The sequence below is a fragment of the Lithobates pipiens genome, unplaced genomic scaffold (assembly GCF_037356315.1).
Source record: "Lithobates pipiens isolate NorthernLeopardFrog02 unplaced genomic scaffold, aLitPip1_a1.2 Scaffold_8, whole genome shotgun sequence".
In the NCBI taxonomy this organism is placed as follows: Eukaryota; Metazoa; Chordata; class Amphibia; order Anura; family Ranidae; genus Lithobates; species Lithobates pipiens.
This window is the reverse complement of record NW_027507903.1, coordinates 579,945,127-579,963,625: the sequence shown is the minus strand read 5'-3', so window position 1 is coordinate 579,963,625 and position 18,499 is coordinate 579,945,127. Positions and strand designations below refer to the sequence as shown.

At 42.5% G+C, this 18,499-nt stretch overlaps 1 long non-coding RNA gene across 1 annotated transcript in view; it reads left to right on the top strand.

Moving 5' to 3' along the window:
• Window positions 1-985: 985 nt before the first annotated feature.
• LOC143963728 (uncharacterized) overlaps window positions 986-18,499 on the top strand; it is a 45,006-nt gene continuing 27,492 nt past the window's right edge. The window contains exon 1 of the long non-coding RNA XR_013271030.1: window positions 986-1,145. This is a non-coding gene — a long non-coding RNA (uncharacterized LOC143963728). The remainder of the gene's footprint in view (window positions 1,146-18,499) is intronic.

The window sequence follows — 18,499 nt, the reverse complement described above, 5'->3', positions numbered from 1 at the left end:
GGTGTGAATAATCCAGCCTTATGCCGCGTACACACGGGCGGACTGTATGGCGTACTTAGTCCGTCGAAACACATTTCAGCGGACAGTCCGCTTGTGTGTGGGCTTCAGCTGACTTTTTCAGCGTGCAGTCTGGCGTACTAAGTATTTCGGATTTTTCGAAATTCTGTCCGTCGTACTTTGGTTTCAGCGGACAATCCGCTCGTCAGTAGGCTAGTTCGACGGACTAAGAATGGCGCATGCCCAGAAAGGATTTACACGGCGGAAGGGTGCTTTGCTGTGTATTGGACTTCCTATTTCTAGTCCCGTTGTACGTGCTGTACACGTCATCGCGCAAGCTTTCGACAGACTGTTTGGGTATCCGTGTGTGGTCAAGTCTGTTCAGTCGAAAGTACGACGGACTGTCAGTCGGATTGTATGACGAACTAAATACGCCATACAGTCCGCCCGTGTGTACGCAGCATTACACACACTGCTTGTCTTCATGACAGGCCTGGTTCACATCACCTATGCTTTTTTTTTTGTTTTCAGTTTTGCAAAAGCACACTACAATCCATTTAAAGTGGTGTAACACCCGTAAAAAAATAAAATAAATCATGAATGTGCCTAAAACAAATAAATAAAATAAATGTTTGGAACGGTTTGAATTGGGCCTTAAAGAAACAATGCCTACATATCACAAAATGTATATCCGCCTTTGAGAGCTCAAAGACCTGAAACAGTGTGGGTCATATTTCGGTAGACAAAAAATGTGTCAAGCGATTTTCAATTTTCCAGTGGGATGTTGCCAGCACACTCTTGCAACCACTGCTGCAGCCTGTAGTGAACAGTGGGTGTATACTTTTTATATACAAGAAGAAACTAATCTCACTAACAATAAATACACATATTAAGTTTAAAAAGGACGATTTAAACATGGATAAAAAAAATATATACCAAGTTCAGGAAAACAAACTCTAAATTTGAAATAATTTCTTCATAGGATATGGATATCAGACATTTTTTCAACAAAAAAGGGTCAAACGCAGCAGAAGAAGCTGAGCCTGAGTCTCAGGAAGAAGCAGTGAGCACGGATCAAATTTCAGAATGTGATGACAGTATTATACTTGCAGAGGAAGGCACTTCTAAGTACCACAACAGATACAGAAGTGGGTGATGGATCCATTGATATGACTGCAGTTTGTGATGTTACTGATCAAGGACATGTGGATAGTGGTTCTAACTTCTAACTTCTATGTAGCCTAAACTAAAGGATATCCCTATGAAATGTTTGGTTCACAAAAACGATCATTCCAATTTCACTGGTTTGAAAAATATACTTGGCTAGAATATTCATGTAAAAAAATACTGCATTTTGTTTTACTTGTCGAAATTTTGCCCCAAAAGGCAAGAGGCACAATCTGGACGCATTACTGTATTAACCACACAAGGTTTTAAAAATTGGAAACGTGCTTTAGATTCCTTTAAGGAGCATGAAAGAAGTGCTCTTCACAAGTCTAGCATGTTGGCATGGGCAGCTTGTAAAGATTCTAAACTGCGTGGAAATGTTCTAGAACAAATAGAAAAAGTTACTGAACTCCAAGTTCGAGAAAGGGGAGAGTATCTAAAACGAATAGTTGCAACCACAGTGCTTCTTGCCAAGCAGGGCATATCATTTTGAGGTTATTTAGAAGAAGGAGGAAGTCTAAATAACGGAAAATTTATATCAAATACTTACCGTAATTTTCCTTTCCTGATAGGCTCCATGGCAGCATACGTGTGGGTAGCCCCGCCTCCACGATTACCCAATAGGACCCAACTCCCATAAATCTTTGCTCCCAGCTACTATCAGTGTTCCGTAACGAGCCAACTCCAGACATTTGGGAGGGAACTCCTGCTGCCATGGAGCCTATCAGGAAAGGAAAATTACGGTAAGTATTTGATATAAATTTTCCGTTTTCCTGAAAGGCTCCATGGCAGCATACGTGTGGGAAATAACTCGCCAAACACACCCGGGTGGGCAAAATGTCGAGCAAAGAACAAAAGTTTATTTTGCATTGTCAACCGACAAAACTTGCAAACCAAAATTAACAGAAGACAGAGCCGCTGGCTCTACACAGTAATGAGAAACAAAGGTATTAATGGAAGACCAAGAGGCTGCTCTGCAAATAACTTCAGGAGCCACATGGCGAGAAGCTGCCCACGATGTTGAAATACTCCGTGTTGAATGAGCCGTTAATGCCTCAGGAGGAGCCAAGCCCTTTGCTCTGTATGCCCTCTGAATGATCTGAACGATCCAGGTAGAGATACATCTAGCCGAAGCTCGCAATCCTTTATTCTTGCCATGAGGGAGAACAAAAATAAATTTTGTTTGTCTGAAAGGAGCTGTGACTTCCAAATATTGTTTAAGCGCGTTTCCTACGTCCAGAGGATGAACATCCTGACTCTCTGAGTTTTTGAAAGTGGGAAGCACAATTTCCTGATTCTCATGGAAGACCGAGGTTACTTTGGGATTCGATCCCAACATGGGAATCAATACTGCCCTGTCTGGAAAGAAAGTCAGAAAAGGTTCCTCCGAACCTAGATTCCTAATCTCAGAAACTCTCTTGGCTGAGGTTATAGCTACCAAGAAGATGGTCTTGAGAGTGAGATCCCTTATGGACAGAGGCTCCGTAGAATCCTTTCCAAGGTTTGAGAGAAAATCCAGCACTAAAGGGAGGTCCCATTTAGGAAACCTTGGTTTTCTTTGGGGTCTGAGCCTGGTAGCTCCCTTGAAGAATTGTCGTACCAGTGCATGGTTTGCCCAGGAAATACCCGTAAAGGCTGGAATAGCCGACACTTGGACTCTCAATGAACTGATAGCTAGAGGTAAATCAAGGCCTGTTTGGAGAAAGCTTAGTATGTCTTGTATTGTTGGAGAACTGCAAGAATTTTCTCTGGAGGACATATGGGCTGAAAACTTGGACCATATGCGCTCATATACCCTATTAGTACTCCCACGTCTGGAATTGAGAAGGGTTGGAATGACCTCTTCCGGACAACCAAGAGCTTCTAGCCTTTCCCTCTCAAAAACCTGATGGGCATGGATGTAACCTTGTGCCTTGAGATAGCAAATCCGACCTGAGAGGCAGGGGAACTGGCTCTTGATAACTAAGGAGCAGCAGTAGAGGGACCCAAGGTCTGTTGGGCCAGAAAGGAATCACTGCAAGAATCTCCACCTTCTCTGTCCTGAGCCTCTGAAGGAACTGCAGGATCACCGGAACTGGAGGGAAGGCGTAAGCTGTCTGAAACTTCCAATGTTCTGTGAGGGCATTTATCCCATATGCCTGAGGATCCCTGAACCTTGAGTAATATTTTAGAAGCTTCCGATTGCACAGGGAAGCGAACAAGTCGACTTCCAGGGACAATCCTAAGGTCAGGAGCCAATCGAATACTTCCCTGTGTAGGGACCACTCGTTGTTGTCCAACTCGACACGCGATAGGAAGTCCGCCTGAACATTCTGCACCCCTGGGATGTAGACTGCAGAAAGGTTGGACAACGCGGTTGTGTTGTCCAACCTTAGCATGACCGAGGCATTCGCTGTCAGATGGTGGAATGACCGAAGCGCCTGGAAGGCCGCTCTTAGCTCCAGAACATTGGAGATGACTCTTTGTGATGGAAACGTCCACCTGCCCTGAGCGACCTCCGAAAGACAGTGAGCCCCCCATCCTCGGTTGCTGGCATCTGAAGTAACCGTGACCCATGAGATGGGAATGATCGAATGGTGGTTGCGTAGGTTCTTCCCCTGCAGCCACCAAAGAAGAGACGTCCTCATGACTGGAGTGAGGAATATGCGCTGTGTCTGGCTGGATAAGTCCCACTGTTGTAGAAACCCCTTCTGAAAGGGACGAGTGTGCCACTGGGCCCACTTTACCATGGGAATGGTGGCTGACATTGTGCCAATCACCCTCAAACATTGGAGAGCCGAGAGATGGGATGCTGCAAGGGCTGCATGAATCCTGTCTCGTATGACTCCAACCTTCTCTTCTGGAAGGGCGATAGTACCTTCCACTGTGTTGAACTGCGCCCCTAGGAAAACAAGAGACTGAGTTGGATCTAGGTGACTCTTCTCTAAGTTCAGAAGCCACCCGAACTCCTGTAGAGTGGAGATGACTAGGTCTTTGTGCTCCAAGAGCTGCTCTCTGTTCTGGGATAGCAGAAGAAGGTCGTCGAGATAGTGGTGGAGACGAACACCTTTGACTATGAGAAAGGCCACAACTGCCAAAAGCACTTTGGAGAAGACCCGTGGGGACGTTGTTAACCCAAAGGGAAGACATGTGAATTGAAGATGTTGATTGCCTACTGCAAAGCGGAGGTACTGTTGAAACTCCTTTGCCACGGGAACATGGAAGTAAGCGTCCTTCAAGTCGACTGATATCATCCAGTCTCCCAGATACACTGACTGCTGGATGGTAAGCAGAGATTCCATCTTGAACTTCTCTTTGCGAATGAAGGAATTGAGATGGGTCAAATCTATTACCGGCCTCCATGTGCCGTTTTTCTTTTGAACCAGAAACAGAGGGGAATACATGCCCTCTCCACGTTCTTCTTCTGGAACGGGAACGGCTGTGCCTTGATCCAGTAAAGAGTTCACGTAGGTCAATAGGACTTGTTTCTTCTCTTTTGATTCTGGAAGATTTGTGGGAATAAATCTTAGCCTTGGGGTGCTGATAAAACCCCACTTGTGACCTGAGGAAACTGTTTTTACTGTCCAAAAATCCCGAATTGAGGCCGCCCAAACATGCCTGAAGTGGAGAATACAAACCCCCACCTGACAAGTTTGAGCGGGCCCAACTTCAAAAGGATTTCGCGGAATCCTGCTTGCCGGACGAACCCCCTTTTGAGGTATTTTTGAAAGAAGACTGCCTGGATCTCCATGACCTTGAGAATTCTCGACCAGGTCTATAGCTCCGCGCCTCCCTGGCACGATCAGGGCCTTGTCTTCTAGGAAATGGACGCTTTTGATTTTGAAGAGGGGAGTCTTTGGCTGTTTCAATAGAAATACCCCTCAGGAATTCTTCTACAGAATCAGCCTAGGATTCTATGGCCTTGGATACCGCTGCCATTGCAAGCACTGGTTTGCAAGCCATTCCAGAAGTCAGGTATATCCTTTTAAGGTCTGAATCGATCCGCCTTTCCAAAGGATCTTTAAAAGATACCGTATCCTCTAAGGGTAGGGTTACATATCTCACCAAACGCATGAGCGCTGCATCCACTAGTGGTGCTGACTCCAGGTGCTTTACATCCTCTTCTTTAAAAGGGTATAACTTCAGGATTTTTGACTGCATGGAACCCTTTTTATCCATCTTGCTCCATTCCTCGGTAATAATGTCACCCAACTCTGAAAGGAAAGGAAAATATTGTCGCTCCTTATTGAGCTGTTTAAAGAACTTTCTCTGCTTTGGTGGGGAAGTAACAGGGTCTTCCCACTTCAGAGCTTCTCTCACTGCTTTGACCAAAGAAGGCACCAGTCCATAGTCAAATCCTAAACCAGAATCCTCACAGTCAGATTCACTGTCTGAGATGGGAGCAGATAGGCGACTTGGTTGAGAGGATTCCCATGTCTCCTGCAATAGGTTCTCTCCAGTTGGAGGAGCCAATAATTCTGATGGGGATTCACACAGTTGTAGAGCGTCCCTCTCCTGCAGAGACTCCTTCTTACTATTGACTCCAAACGCTGGTCTGCGCCATCCCTTTCATCTGCAGCTTTGGAGAAGCAATGATCGCATAAGGATTTGTCTGATGGAACAGGCATCCTGCACCCCCAGCATGATTTTTCCGTATGCTTGCTGGAGTGAGCAGCAGGGGGGTGAGAATAATTCTTATCACGCTGTTCAGATCTTGACCTATGCTGGCTAGATCTTGAGGAGGATTTATGGCAGGGTGATCTTGATGATCCACTGCGTCTAGAGGTCTTAGGCTGTGGATCAGACCCAGAAGGGCTGTAAAGATAAAACAGACAGAGAGAGAAAAAGATACACAGTCAATCCTACCTATGCCAAAAAACTCTCTCCATTATATAAAAAACATGAATACTAGCAACCTACCTAACATGAGCGGGCTGGCCACTAGGAGGCAGTAAGGCATCCATATTCCAAAATAAACCCACAGTTTAAGAAACACTGCAACCAAAGAGAAAAATAAAAATACATTTTTTTTTTAAAATAAGCATTTCCCCAGCCTAAGGGACATGCTCTTACCTTAAACCGCCGCACTGACAGCCCCGGGAAGTCGCTGCGACCACTGCAAACATTCCCAGGGTTCTGACAGCTTCCAAAGCCTTTTAAATTTGGCGCCCGTGACGTCATCGCCGACGTCAGACGCGAGGCGCTCGCGCGCATGCGCGGGAACCAAGCCTCGGTCTCACACCGGGTTCGCACATGCTCAGAACGCCTGCATAACCCGGAAGTAGGAGAGAGGTTTGCTGGAATGCGGAAGCGAACGCAAACGGCATGGAGGAGACCGCTAGACAAACAAGAGGAGAAATACACACAAATACAATGCTGCCATGGATAGACACAAGGCTCACCACTCCACCAACGATCACCTGGCCGAACGGACTGGAACACACACGCCGCACCTCCAAGCAGATAATGGTCACCCATAGCAACGGGATACAGACCGTGCGCACTCAGGTAGGAAATCCTTTCTTCAGCGCTACTCTGCAAATACATTCCATACCCTGCTTAACAGTCAGGGCCTATCGGAGGAAACATTCTCAGTCAATCAGCCAATCGATCGTCGTGAAGTTTTGTTTCCAGGAAAGAAACCATCCGGTCCTACTGGGGAGGACAAAAAAGGAACACTGATAGTAGCCGGGAGCAAAGATTTATGGGAGTTGGGTCCTATTGGGTAATCGTGGAGGCGGGGCTACCCACACGTATGCTGCCATGGAGCCTTTCAGGAAAAAAGCTATTTCAAAGAGTGCTCAAATTATTTACGTAAATTTGATCCTTTCCTTCAAAAGTACAAGCCTCCAGGCAGTGCTGTTCAGAAGAAGTAACAAGTAAAATTGTTAGCGAGTTAGGCTGCTTTCACACTGGGGTGGTATTCAGGCGTTACAGCGCTAAAAATAGCGCCTGTGTAAAACCTGAAAAAAACCGACCCCTTTCCCTCCAGTGTGAAAGCCGGAGGGCTTTCACACTGGAGCGATGCGCTGGCAGGACGGTGAAAAAAGTCCTGCTAGCCGCATCTTTGGAGCGGTGAAGGAGCGGTGTATTCACCGCTCCTATACCGCTCCTACCCATTGAAATCAATGGGACACCGCGGCAATACCGCCGGCAAAGCGCCGCTGCAGCGGCGCTTTGCGGGCGGGTTTAACCCTTTTTCGCCCGCTAGCGGGGGTTAAAACCACCCCGCTAGTGCCCGCAGACCGCCGCTAAAACGACGATAAAGCGCCGCTAAAAATAGCGGCACTTTACTGCCGACGCCGCTCCCGCTGCAGTGTGAAAGCAGCCTTAAAGAAATCCAGAATGTATGCCATACTGGCAGACGAAGCAAAGGATAAAAGAAAACAGCAACTTGCTATCTGTGTACGCTACGTTGAACCTGACACAAGTGCTGTAAAAGAACATTTCCTGGTATTTTGTGAACTGAAAGATTTAAGTGCAAATTCAATAACAGAATCTTTGGAAGATTACCTCACAGTTAATGGTTTATCCAATGTCCTCTGTGTTGCTCAAACGTACAATGGAGCTGCAGTTATGAGCGGCGTAATTGGTGGTGTACAAACAAAGTTTAAAAAAAAAATCCTGAAACTATTTATGTTCACTGTTATGCCCATGAACTAAACCTTGTACTTTGCTATACCTGTAAAGCAATCCCAGAGGCTTCTGATTTTTTTCAAACACTAGAAAACCTTTATTTTTTTTAGTGTATCTTTTACACAGCACCAAAAGTTCATTAATGTTCACGTGCAACTTGGACTAAAAGAAACAGAACTAGTACAGCTCTCAGAGACACGTTGGTCTTGCCAGATACGTTCCAATACTGCCCTAATACGCAACTTTCCAGCTGTTGTGCAGTGTCCTAAAGAGGAGAAATCTGCCATAGCCACTGGTTTGTTGATTAAATTGCGTAAGTTATCAATGCGCTATAGTCTTTTTGCATTTGAATTGTTACTGGCTACTACAGAAGTTTTCCATAAGTTGCTTCAGAAGAAAAACCTAGATTTGTCTACTGCATTAGAGTATAAAAAAGATGTTTGTACTTCATTAAGATCTCTAAGAACCAATGCCAAATCAAGAGATATACTTCAAAAAGCTGTTTCTTTGTTTGACATTGACACTGACACTGAGAATCCACAAACATCCAGGCAAATTAAAAAAGCATGATGGAAGACTTTGTGTACGAAGCCAGACCAACACTACGTGATCATTTGTCAAGTGAAGATGATCTTGGAACAAAAAATCTTTTACCCTTGCTTGGACCGAATGCTCTCTGAACTTGACCATCGTTTCTCAAGCACTAAAGAAAATTTGGTCAAGGCCATTGAGGCATGCAACCCACTTTCTTCATCTTTTCTTCAGAAGACATAAAGGCACTTGCACAACATTACAAAATTGATCTGCACTATGAAGAAGTAGTTGTTGCTAAAAACTTCTTTGAACTAAAAAAAACAGGAAGGTGCGGTACTAACAGTACAGCACATTTGCAAACTTTTGGATCCTTTTAATGTTTCCAATAGTTAAAAAAAATCATGCAAGTTGTCCTAACAATTCCTGTGAGCAGCTTCTCTTGTGAAAGATCATTTAGTGCTTTGATACGTCTTCATACACGGCTCGGAGGTACAATGGGGCAATCAAGGCTTCATCATCTTGCAGTTCTTTCAACTGAAAAAGGTGTTTTGGAATCTGTGTCTGAATGTGTAATTGATCATTTTGGCAACAAACAATCACAAAGCCATACCTTGGTTCTCTCAAGAGATTAACAATTACAAGAACTTCAGCTGCCTCAGTAAATTTAATTTGCTCCTGAAACCGTAATATTCTAAATTATACCTATAGCAGGGTATTTCAAGAGTAAGGCCGCGTACACACGGGGGGATTGTCTGCCCAACTTAGTCCGCTGAACCGTGTTTCAGCGGACAATCCGCTCGTGTGTGGGCTTCAGCAGACTTTTTCAGCGGACAGTCTGACAGACTAAGTCTTTCGGAATTTCCGTAATTTTGTCCGTCCAAACTTGGTTTTGTCCGTCCAAACTTGGTTTCAGCGGACAGTCCGCTCGTGTGTAGGCAAGTTGGACGGACTAAGTATGGCGCATGCTCAGAAAGGATTTACACGGCCGAAGGTTGCATTGCAGTGTATTGGACGTCGTTTTTCTAGTCCCGTCGTACGTGCTGTACACGTCATCGTGCAAGCTTTCAACGGACTGTCTGTTCATCGTGTGTGGTCAAGTCCGTTCATTCAAATGTTGGACGGACTGTCTGTCGGATTGTCTGACGAACTTAGTTGGCCAGACAATCCGCCCGTGTGTACGCGGCCTAACAGTTAATGGTGGTTGGCTTTTTTGGATGCTATGTACAGTATCTCACAAAATAAGTACCAATACACCTCACATTTTTGTAAATATTTTATTATAGCTTTTTATGTGACAACACTGAAGAAATTTCACTTGTTTACAATGTAAAGTAAAAGTAGTGAGTGTACAGCTTGTATAACAGTGTAAATTTGCTTTCCCCTTAAAATAACTCAACACATAGGCAGCCATTAATGTCTAAACTGCTGGCGACAAAAATAAGTTTACCCCTAAGTGCAAATGTCAACATTGGGTCCAAAGACTTACTTCTTTGTAACTTCTTTGGTTGACCATTGGCAACGCCTGATCTGAGTGGAACCTGTCCTGCTAAACTGCTGTATGGTCTTGCCCACCGTGCTTCGGCTCAGTTTCAGGTTATTGGCAATCTTGGAGCCAAGGCCATCTTTATAGAGATCCTCAGTTCTTTCCCTTGATGTGCCACCATGGCATGTATTTAGATCTTCCAGTATGAGAGCAATAACACCAATGTTCACACCTGAGACCTTGTTGTAACACTAAGGACTAATGAATAACATGAAACTGGGGGGATGGCTAATTGGGCCCAATTTGGACATTTTCACTTGGGGGTGTGCTCTTGCCAGCAGTTTAGACGTTAATGGCTGTGTGAGTTATTTTGAGGGGACAGCAAAGTGTAGCAAAAGTGACATTTCTTCAGTGTTGTCAGATGAAAAGATAGAATAAAATATTTACAAAAAATGTGAGGGAGTGAACTCACTTTTGTGATATGCTATATGTACCCCTTTATTGCAAAATTATTTCCTACAGTAAGACAATGTCTGAACAAGTACAATTGTTAGGGAATTTAATTGAGAATGTATGCCATAGTAGCAGACAAAGCAAGGAAGGGATAAAAGAAGGCAGCAACTTCGTATCTGTGCAAGCAATGTTCAACCTAACACAAGTGCTGTCAAATCTTTCAGTTCACAAAATCCCAGGAAATGTCCTAAGTGCAGATCCAATAACAGAATCTTCAAAAAAGATTCTCTGGCGTGTCACTTTTGTAGACAATCTCTTCTCTGTCTTGCTCACACATTAAAAATTAGTTACTGAAAATTGAATATTGTAATACTATACTACAGTTTAAAAATGATGGCACTTTACAGTACAGATTGTTTACTATATGGTTAACGAGTTGTAATTGTAGTTTTACTACAACAAATTGTTTGCACTTTCGTACATAATATTAAGTAGTGACAACAATGGGCATATTACAATTATTGATAAATATTTAATTAGATCAATAAGTTGATACAAAGTAGGTAAAACATGATTATTCCATCATAACATAGTACAAATTTTATAACATAGTAAACAATGTATCATATGATAAAATACGTATCAGCGGTATACCCAAAATCACATATGGTGCCATTCAACCTGCACTTCTTCTTATACCTATTATTTTTCACTTCACCCCCCTTCCCCTAAGCTTCTATATAATATTTACCTACTCATCCTATATATATTATGTACAATATTATTTATTACAGCATACTCTTGGGGTCTATACCTATTGCTACAGCGCTGGAGTGGGGGATTCTACTTTTGCACCCTTCTTCACCACTATGCCCTGGCTGGCTTTGCCCTGCTGCCGCAGCGGATACCACCACAGCTCCCCGGGGGGATGGTTTCTCATCCCCGATGTCCTCCATTATATTTCTATTATATACGTTTCTTTACACTTTTACTAGATACCCACACGTAAGAGTGTTAGGACCATGGTTGGTGTTCCCTCTCTTCCTGTGTCAATATATGACCATTAATTATGTATTTAAAATTTATTACAGGCATTCCCAGATTAGCTGCTCCTGATGAGTGGATACAATTCCACAAAATGCATCAAGCTTTTTTATTTGATGGAATATCAACAGTATCCATGTGTATATTATGGGTTCTAATTGGTTGAGCCATTCAATTTTTAAAATAATTTTTTATTATTTTATGTTTGTGCCTATTTTGGGTATACCGCTGATACGTATTTTATCATATAATACATTGTTTACTATGTTATGAATTTTGTACTATGTTATGATGGAATAATCATGTTTTAGCTACTTTGTATCAACTTATTGATCTAATTAAATATTTATCAATTATTGTAATATGCCCATTAAAGATATGTTGGTATTGCGCTGCCCCTATAATAAATAACCCTCCGAGTGTGATAAGTATAATGCCTAGTTACATAAATCAATAGTGTAATATAAATATATATATATATATAAGTGTCTACTGAATAATATCAAAAAGTGCAAAGTGCTACATTAAACAAAATAAAATAAACACACCACAGAGGTGATAGGATCCAAATAAATGAAAATCAAGTGAACAAAGGTAAGTAACTAAAAACAGTCTCTTAAAAAATTACTATTTCGATAGAGTGCAGAGAAAATGCAAAAAAAAAAATGTAAACGCATTACAGAGTCAATTGAAAACCTCCACGAAAACACAACTGCTTCAATTGAGTGCAAAGCCAAAAAACAGTGAATTGATCATAAAGTGCCAAGTGCATCTTATAAATGTGCAAATAAGTAAACACTCTCCAGAGGTGATATAAGTGAACCACCCTAATAATAAACAAATGATATACAAGAAAATAAGAAAGAGTATACCTAGACCAAAAAGTGGGTACCCTCTCCTGATCACATGGAAATAAACTGGAAATAAACTTTAGAATTAAACAAAAAAAATATATATAGTAGTAAATGCACTACAGAGCCAGCTGTAACATACGTTATATCAGAATGAATCCGGCCTCTATAGATTAAATATACATGATCCCCTGATGAAGTCGCGTGATGTGATGTCACACGTAGGGACGGGAAGGAAGCTGACTGTGGATGCACTTTATGCAGATTACTAGAAAAAGGCTTTTTTCTATCTATTGATGTGTGAGTACCCTGTGTATGAAAATTTTTAATAAATGCTATTTGTGAAATACTACACTATGGTACTCCCTCTCTATTAATCTATTGGGTCCTATGGAGCAATAAGAATAAAATTTAAAGGAGAAGGTGACCGAATTTACCAGGAGAGAAGACATATAAAGAAATCTATATACCTCTATGCGAATCCCTCCTTGCTATAGGTAAGGGGCCACTGCCCACTAATGTGTGATCACAGCGGGATTAAGCACTGGGAGATCCACACCTCAGTTGAATTTGCACAAGTTTGCACAAAGCACTTGCACTTAAAGGAGACTGTTGTTTATTTATGGACTTGAATATTTATATCTTTTTATTTTTGATGGATTTCAATATGTATATTTAATCTATAGAGGCCGGATTCATTCTGATATAACGTATGTTACAGCCGGCTCTGTAGTGCGTTTACTACTATATATATTTTTTGTTTATTCTAAAGTTTATTCCCATGTGATCATTGTATATCATTTGTTTATTATTAGGGTGGTTCACTTCTATCACCTCTGGAGAGTGTTTACTTATTTGCACATTTATAAGACGCACTTGGCACTTTATGATCAATTCACTGTTTTTTGGCTTTGCACTCAATTGAAGCAGTTGTGTTTCTGTGGAGGTTTTCAATTGACTCTGTAGTGCGTTTACATTTCTTTTTTTGCATTTTCTCTGCACTTTATCAAAATAGTAATTTTTTAAGAAACTGTTTTTAGTTACTTAAAAGAGTAGGTGTACTATCGCCCAGACTAGAAAGGGTGGTATGTAGAAGGCCAAGTTTGGCAAAGTAACATAAAGAAATGATGCTAAATTGTGAATAAATCTGTGTGAGTATCCTCTACGTCACAATGTGAATATCATAGTACATAAATAATCAGCGAAATAAATAGTGGTACTTAATGCGATTAACAAAAATCGCATAAAAAGTGCAGTGCTAAACAAATGAATAAAACTATAGAAGTAACTACTACACCATAGAATAAAAACCAATATATATACAGAAAATCACTAAAAAACCAGGATTATGTAAAAAGAACTTAATAGTGACTTAGAAATCGCATAAAGTGCCAGTGCCAAGAATAATTGTAGATAAATGCGTATGAATGTCTTTATACCATATGCTAAATAGTGTAGGTGCGGTGAACACATATAAACGTGCGACATAAAGCAACAAAATAAAATGTGTAAAAAAAACACAAAGAGATGAGATCTCTTAAAAAAAGAAAATCGCAGTGAATGTGCACAGTGATTTAAAACTATATCAACCAATAAACATAATTAAAGAGGTTGCACAATCACATATATCAGGTTAGTGTCCATTCAAAATGTGCAACAACTGGTGGCGATTATATCCAAAATCGCATGCAACAAAAACGCATGAGCTCGAGGCTCGTTTTTACCTTGCAAAAAAATCTCTATATGTTTGTGAGTATTTTATTCAATACATTTAAATAAAATCAAAACTTTGTTAAAAAATTTTGAGGAGATCAATACGGAGCAATAGGCAGGAGAAGCCAGGCTTTGGGGCTACAAGAATAGGACCTCGAGGGATAAGGATTACCAGGAACCCTGAGGATACATATGTCAAATGCTGTTACCTTACAGCTGTAAGGTAAGGGGACATCCATACCCTGAGCACACAGGACCACGTGGGAGATAGTCACCATCACCAACCCAATCACCGATTGCATCATTACCTTATAGTGCACATATAAATCGAATATCAGCACCACATGTGTTTTTGTTGCATGCGATTTTGGATATAATCGCCACCAGTTGTTGCACATTTTGAATGGACACTAACCTTATCATGCATCACATGCTGTAATTTTATTTTTATTTTTCATCATTGTTGTGTACCTTATTTTGTGTATCTTATTGTATTATTTGCCTTTTAGATTGGTTCTCCTGCGGAAGCAGTACAACACTGCAAAACTAGTAGAGACCTTGACCAATCCATAATTTGCATTTACAGCTATCCCTTGGGTGACACCCTGAGTATTTGTTTTTTATTGTATAATGTCAACTGTACGTCTTTTTACTTGTAATAAACTATTTTTTTTACATAACAATTTAAAGAGTAAAAGATAAACACCTGGTGAATATGCTGTGGGAGAAACTAATAACCTCCTTTCCAAAGGCTGCAGTATATCATTTCAGGGGCAATGTGGCTTGGAGCCTCGTATCTCTGAAAGGAGAAGCAGTAGTAGCAGAAGCAGGGATTTCATTTATTTAGAGAAGAAGAGCTGTCTGATTCCAGAAGCTATAGGCAGTGGCTGGATAATATGCTGGCCAATTGTATGGGATCAAGAGCAGATGTTGACCCCTCTCCAACAGACAACTCCTCTTTGATTATTGGGTTTTGAAGATAGACCACTAGCCAAAGCTTGCTCAGTATGTAGTCAAACTGCTGAGCTACCCTGTATCCAGCATGTTTAAATAATCTACATATAGCTCTCAAGGGGCTTTGTAATAGAAAACTGTACTGTATGTAATGGCCCCGATCCTCCTCTTCTGGGGTCGCTCATTGGAACTGGTGGCTCCTCCTCTTCTCCAGTACCCTGTCGGAGAAGTGCTCTCCTTGGGGATACCCATGCGGGTGCGCTCCCATGTCCTGCTACTGTATCTGTTGACACAGACAGCAGGACTCGGCACCGCCCCCCCCCCCACCCCCCAGCGCCCGTGTCATTGGATTTGATTGACAGCAGCAGAAGCCAATGGCTGCGCTAATATCAATCTATCCAATCAGGACAGGAGACACCGGCTGGAGCTGGTGTGGTCATTCCCGTTGCAGGAATTACAGGGCTAAGGTAAGTATAAGGGGGGCTCGGGGGCGCTGCTGCACTAAAGGTTTTTTACCTTAATGCGTAGAATGCATTAAGGTGAAAAATGCTGAGGGTTTACAACCCCTTTAAAAGTTGTGTTGAAATGTACTGTCTTCATTCAGTTTTGGAAAAAACAAGTCAACATTTTTTTATTTCCAGCTGCAAGCTACTTGCTTTCTACCTCAGAAATAGCTATCCATCCAAAAAGGATTGAAAGCTGTTCAGTAAAACTGTAAAATGTGTCCATCTTCAGTTTGTGAAAAAGAAACCTAATTTTTCATTGCAAGGCTCAATCTGCTTACTCTCTCCCTCATATATTATGGCATAGACAATCAAGGCTTGTGGTGCCAAACTTTAATATTTTTCAATCTTTAGTCTCTAAAAAAGACACTAATTTTCTGTTTCCAAGTGTAATCTGCTAGCTCTCTCTCTCTTTGTCCAATAAAGGCTTCAAAGGTGTGCTGCAACTCCATAAAATGTTTATCTTCTCAATTAAAAACAAAAAGAACCTAATTTTTATTTCCAGATGCAATATGTCTGCACACTGCTGAAATTGTGGCCTGTTCGCATAATAGCTGTAGTGCAAATGTGTGAAATTTTTCCATCCTCAGTTTCCAAAAAAAAGACACTCGTTTTTTTATTTCAAGATGCAATGTGCTTTCTCTCCATCTCTGAAATGGTGTCCCATCCAATCAGGGGAAGATCCAGAGAATCAGTGGGAGCCCCGAGCGTGTTACTTGCCACCGTCGCCTGCTACCAGATGCAGCGTGTCACTTGTCACAGTTGGCTGCCACCAGATGCAGATTGTCACTTGCCATGTCACTTGCCACATCCCCTGCCACCAGATGTGGATTGTCACTTGCCAATGTCGCATGCCACAAGATGCAGATTGTCACAAAGTGCCACCCCCACTTGCTGCAGTAAGCCTAGAGTTAGAAGTCGGCAAGTGGAGATCTTTATACACTCACTCACTTACTGTGGAGTGCGGGAGTACCAAGATGGCCTCGCTGCAACGTCCCTTCAGACACATATTCAGATGGATAGCGGCTTCCTGACAACTCCTGCCTGCTTGCTCAGTCACACACCAGCCCAACCGCCCACCGGCATTATTGCCCGTCTGCTCACTCACCCGTCATCCTGTTCAGTCACCCGCTCATTATTTTCTCGGGGGAGCAATTTCCCCGTTGCCCCCCCTGGATCCGCCCCTGCATTCAAATCTACACTGCAAATCTGTACAATTTTTCTCTTTTCAACTTAAAACAAAAAGACATTCCTTTTTTCAGAGTGCAATGTACCTGCTCGACCTCTTAGAGATTGCACCCTGTCCAATTGTAGCTGTGTTGCACAACTGTAACATTTTTTTTTATCTCCAGTCTCTGAATCAAGACACTAGTTTTTAATCTCCAGATGCAATATGTTTGCTCAATTGCAGTCAGTTAAAAAAAGGCTTAATAGTAGACATGTGCATTCGTTTTCGTCCGAATGCATTTTCGTCCGAATTTCAGCTATTTTCGTTTTCGTTTTGACAAACGATAACGAAAGCACAAAATCCGAAAAACGAAAGATCCGACATAAATAAATGCTTTATTTTCGTTTTCATTGTTACAACAGTTCGATATAGAATAGGAGATTCGACATGACTCTGACAACAATCTGTGTCTATAGAACCTGTGTTCGAATGTGCCTAACCTTACCTCTATTAGTTCAAGATTATATAGAGAAAATATTCGACAGAGAAAAAAGATTTGACAGAGAGAAAAGATTCTGCAAGATACTGTCCTAAAAAGTGTTTGGGGACCCGGGTCCTGCCCCAGGGGACATGGATCAATGCAAAAAAAAGTTTTAAAAACGGCCGTTTTTTCGGGAGCAGTGATTTTAATAATGATTAAAGTGAAACAATAAAAGTGTAATATTCCTTTAAATTTCGTAGGGGGGGGTTGTCTATAGTATGCCTGTGAAGGGGCGCATGTTTCCCGTGCTTAGAATTGTCCCTGCACAAAGTGTCATTTATGCAGGAAAAAAAGTCCTTTAAAATCACTCGCAGCTATTATGAATTGTCAGCTCCCGTAATACAGAGAACACTCATTGAAAGTCATTGATAAAAAAAAAAAAAAAAAAATTAAAAAAAAAAGCGTGGGGGTCCCCCGAATTCAATTACCAGGCCCTTCAGGTCTGGTATGGATATTAAGGGGAACCCTGCCTCAAATTTAAGAAAAAATTTGACGTGGGGTTCCCCCTAAATATCCATAACCAGACCCTTCAGGTCTGGTATGGATATTAAGGGGAACCCCGCGTCAAATGTAAAAAAAAATTGACGTGGGGTTCCCCCTAAAAATCCATACCAGACCCTTTATCCGAGCACGCAACCTGGCAGGCCGCAGGAAAAGAGGGGGGGACGAGAGAGCGGCCCCCCCTCCCTCCTGAACCGTACCAGGCCACATGCCCTCAACATTGGGAGGATGCTTTGGGGGTCTGTGACCCCTCAAAGCACCTTGTCCCCATGTTGATGAGGACAAGGGCCTCATCCCCACAACCCTGGCCGGTGGTTGTGGAGGTCTGCGGGCGGGGGGCTTATCAGAATCTGGAAGCCCCCTTTAACAAGGGGACCCCCAGATCCCGCCCCCCCCCTGTTTGAAATGGTAAGGGGGTACAAAAGTACCCCTACCATTTCACAAAGAAAGTGTAAAAAATGGTTAAATAAAACAAACACACTTTTGAAAAATTCCTTTATTAAAAAAAAAAAAAAAAAAAAAAGATTCCAGCGGCGGTAATCCACTCTTGCTATCCAGCGACGGACGGTCATCTCTCCAGCGATGTCTCATCTCATCCAGCGCAGCGAATCCATCCTTCTTCTGTCTCCGTCTAGGAGACACTGCAGGCATTCCGGCGGCTGACGTTTCTTATATACGGAGGGCGGGGCCACCCGTCACCTGACCCCGCCCCCCTCTGACGCAAGGGGAAACCCGGGGTTCCCTGTGACGTATGGGTGACCCCGCACCCCTCTGATGTAACACAGGCAGGTTTCCGTTACATCAGAGGGGGGCGGGGTCACCTATACGTCACGGGGAACCCCGGGTTTCCCCTTGCGTCAGAGGGGGCGGGGTCAGGTGACGGGTGGCCCCGCCCTCCGTATATAAGAAACGTCAGCCGCCGGAATCCTTGCAGTGTCTCCTCCACGGAGACAGAAGAAGGATGGATCGCTGCGC